Below are 4121 nucleotides of genomic sequence, written 5' to 3' on the forward strand. Positions count from 1 at the left end.
TATACTGCGGTGCCGCGAAGTTTGAATGGCGGCCCGAGGAGCTTGTCATCATTATCGTCATTATTGGCATTATTAAGCACACTATCATCATTATTAACATCATTGAGCAAAAGGAATCATGATAACACACACCTCTACAGCTCCTAACAAAAAGGGTACAAAAAGGATAAAGGGAATAGAGCATGAAAGGAGAGTATTATAATCATTATCATCATTACTATCACTATTAAACACATTATCATAATTATTACCATCACTGAGCACAAGGAATCATGATAACACACACCTCTACAGCTCCTAACAAACAGGGGACCAAGGATAAAGGGAACAAAGCAAGTAAGACAAGTAAGGAGGGAATTATTACCATTACCGTCATTATTGTCATTATCATCATTAAACGGAGGAAGTCTCAAAAATATAACTCCATACATCCTAAAAGACACAAGGAGCTAAGGATAAAGGGAATAAACAATGCCACAATGGGAATTACTATCATTATTAAAAGAAGGTTAATTGTAATTGACAGCGATTTACTGTCATCATTAAAAGTCGGGTAATTGTAATAGACAGCGATTGATAACTTTTGAAAATACTTGGAAGCACACCTTTTTACCTCCTAAGACACATATGGTTAAGGAATAAAGAGAAGACAGGAAGGAGTTAACCCGGTAGCAGCGACGGGCCAAATTTGTGACTTTGCCATGTAGCAGCGACGGGCCAAATTTGTGACTTTACCATGTAGCAGCGACGGGCCAAATTTGTGACTTTACCATGTAGCAGCGACGGGTCAAAATTGTGAATGTACCATGTAGCAGCGACGGCCAAATTGTGACTTTACCATGTAGCAGCGACGGGCCAAATTTGTGACTTTACCATGTAGCAGCGACGGGCCAAATTTGTGACTTTACCATGTAGCAGCGACGGGCCAAATTTGTGACTTTACCATGTAGCAGCGACGGGTCAAATTTGTGACTTTACCATGTAGCAGCGACGGGCCAAATTTGTGACTTTACCATGTAGCAGCGACGGGCCAAATTTGTGACTTTACCATGTAGCATGACGGGCAAATTTGTGACTTTGCCATGTAGCAGCGACGGGTCAAATTTGTGACTTTGCCATGTAGCAGCGACGGATCAAATTTGTGACTTTACCATGTAGCAGCGACGGGCCAAATTTGTGACTTTACCATGTAGCAGCGACGGGCCAAATTTGTGACTTTACCATGTAGCAGCGACGGGCCAAATTTGTGACTTTACCATGTAGCAGCAATGGGCCAAATTTGTGACTTTACCATGTAGCAGCGACGGGCCAAATTTGTGACTTTACCATGTAGCAGCGACAGGCCAAATTTGTGACTTTACCATGTAGCAGCGATGGGCCAAATTTGTGACTTTACCATGTAGCAGCGATGGGCCAAATTTGTGACTTTACCATGTAGCAGCGACGGGCCAAATTTGTGACTTTACCATGTAGCAGCGACGGGTCAAATTTGTGACTTTACCATGTAGCAGCGACGGGCCAAATTTGTGACTTTACCATGTAGCAGCGACGGGCCAAATTTGTGACTTTACCATGTAGCAGCGACGGGCCAAATTTGTGACTTTACCATGTAGCAGCGACGGGCCAAATTTGTGACTTTACCATGTAGCAGCAACTGGCCAAATTTGTGACTTTACCGTGTAGCAGCGACGGGTCAAATTTGTGACTTTACCGTGTAGCAGCAACGGGCCAAATTTGTGACTTTACCGTGTAGCAGCAACGGGTCAAATTTGTGACTTTACCATGTAGCAGTGACGGGCCAAATTTGTGACTTTACCGTGTAGCAGCAACGGGCCAAATTTGTGACTTTACCATGTAGCAGCAACGGGCATAATTTGTGCCGTAATTTAACCCCCCCAAAATTGATGATACATAATCTGATCACAAATGCTTTGATATATATTATGAAATGGTTTGTGTGAGGGGTGATTTTTTCTCATTTTTCTTGCTTGGGGGGACCATTAAGAAACATGATCCCTGCTGCTACCAGGTTAAGGATGATCATCACCATTTTTATCATGAAACATTATCATCATCACTGAACACAGGTAGTAATATATAAAGCCTGGAAACACACCTCAACACCTCCTAAGACACAGGGTTAAGGATAAATGAATAATAAGGAATAAACCATGACACAAGAGGATTACTATAGTTACCATCATTAGTATCATTATTAGCAGTCTGAATTAGATAGTGCTTGAAAATGCACCTCTATGGGCTTCCTTTAGCCATACCTTATTTGACAAATCATTATCAGTACAATAACTTACATGCCTCCATGGTGCAGTGGTTAACATGCCTTGGTAAATAGCCACATGTTCAGGTTCAAATCCCGGCCATTTAGTCATGGTGCAGTTGAATATAGGGGGAGAGGGTCTGAAATTCTAAGGTGATATATTGCATCATAGTTTCTAGAAATAAAATGCTTTTTTTCTGTAAAAGTAATTTATTTTCAATTTATTACATCTTCAGCATTTACTCAGTGATATTTTATTATGGTCCCAAGAAACTTGGGAGCCCATAGTAATGATTTTGGACAGAAGAGTATGCCATCCTCCTAGCCACAAAGTGTAGCTTCACGCACACACACACACACACACACACGCAGACACACACACACACACACACACACACACACACACACAACTACTGTGCACTGAACAGGAAACATCAACTAACTAAGTTATTCCGTTTTGCAAAACTATAAAAAGGAACATAAAAAAAAGTCCCTCTTCCATGATTTTCAGACAGTCCTGCCCAGCCCCCGGGACCCCCACACTTGTGCTCAAAGCATTACAACTACAAACAAATTCCTTCACCAAATACAGTCAAAATTACTATTTGTATAATTACAGAACCAAAGCTGTTTGTTAAAAAAATATCATTATATCCTACATTGTAATTGCCACTTTGACAACTGCAGTTTAGAATTATACATCTTGTGTCGCCAAGAAAAATAGCCATCGTATATTTTGCTTTTAGTATCTGGAATTTATCATCAAGGAGCACCACACCTTTGGCCTTCAGAATAGGGCATGGCGCAAAATAAACCTATATAAGGGGAAAGAAAACAGTAAAAACATAATCCTGTACAAAAGATATATACACAAGCATATAACATCTCTCTAACCCCTTCAACAACCTGAAGAATGCAAAGACTCGTCCTTTACACACTCACTAAGCGAATCTGACCAGGCAGGATCAGCATACAAAACCTTCATCCTAAAATATACTGAGTCATTCAACAGCATGACACGGAGGTGTGACAAGAACAACCTTGGCGAGGAAACCGGCAACTGAAGAGAAGCGGTGAGAAATTATACATAAAGTTATGGAGCTATGACACTTGAGAGCAATGTGATGGAGCAGCTTTACTGGTCACCACACACACAGGTGATCCTGTCACGTTTTGTACCTTTGGAGCCTGTAGATGAAATGTCTACAGATGAGAGGCCCTGCAAACACAGGCCTGCCATTGCCTCAGTCAGGGCAGGAGGGGCGAGCCTGGCAAGGGTGTGATACCCTCGTCAGCCCCCGCCAGCCTCGCCCCAAGCCCGGCAACACTGATTGACACAACAGCACACACTACCCTAATGGAGATAAACATTTAATCCTATATACAGTCACTTAAGCTATAAAGCTATATATATTTATAAATTAAGATGAAAATAACAAAGAAGATATTGCATAATTATTACACTTCCAAGTCCCCAAAATGAAACAATTACTGTCTTTGTCATCGTGACTCCTCTTCCTGCCTTATGATATATGTAAATGGGTTCTGTGGCAGACAGACACAAACCAGGAGTCCACAACTCACACTGACGGAGGAGACATTCTTTATGCTTCATAGAAAACACTCGCTGACCCACAATACAAAACATATGGCTCTCAAAAACAGAAACCTACCTCAGAAATAAGAAAATACATCAGTAAAACAAAATGTATGGATCTACCCCTTTGATGCCTCAAGATCTTTCCAAAGTTAAACAAAACAATAGTGTTGCCCTGATTCAGGGTGTGATGCCCAAGTGTTGAAGGGCTAAATAATAACTCAGCAAGACCCACACTCATACAAG

This window comes from Eriocheir sinensis, chromosome 44, assembly GCF_024679095.1.
Source record: "Eriocheir sinensis breed Jianghai 21 chromosome 44, ASM2467909v1, whole genome shotgun sequence".
Taxonomy (NCBI): domain Eukaryota; kingdom Metazoa; phylum Arthropoda; class Malacostraca; order Decapoda; family Varunidae; genus Eriocheir; species Eriocheir sinensis.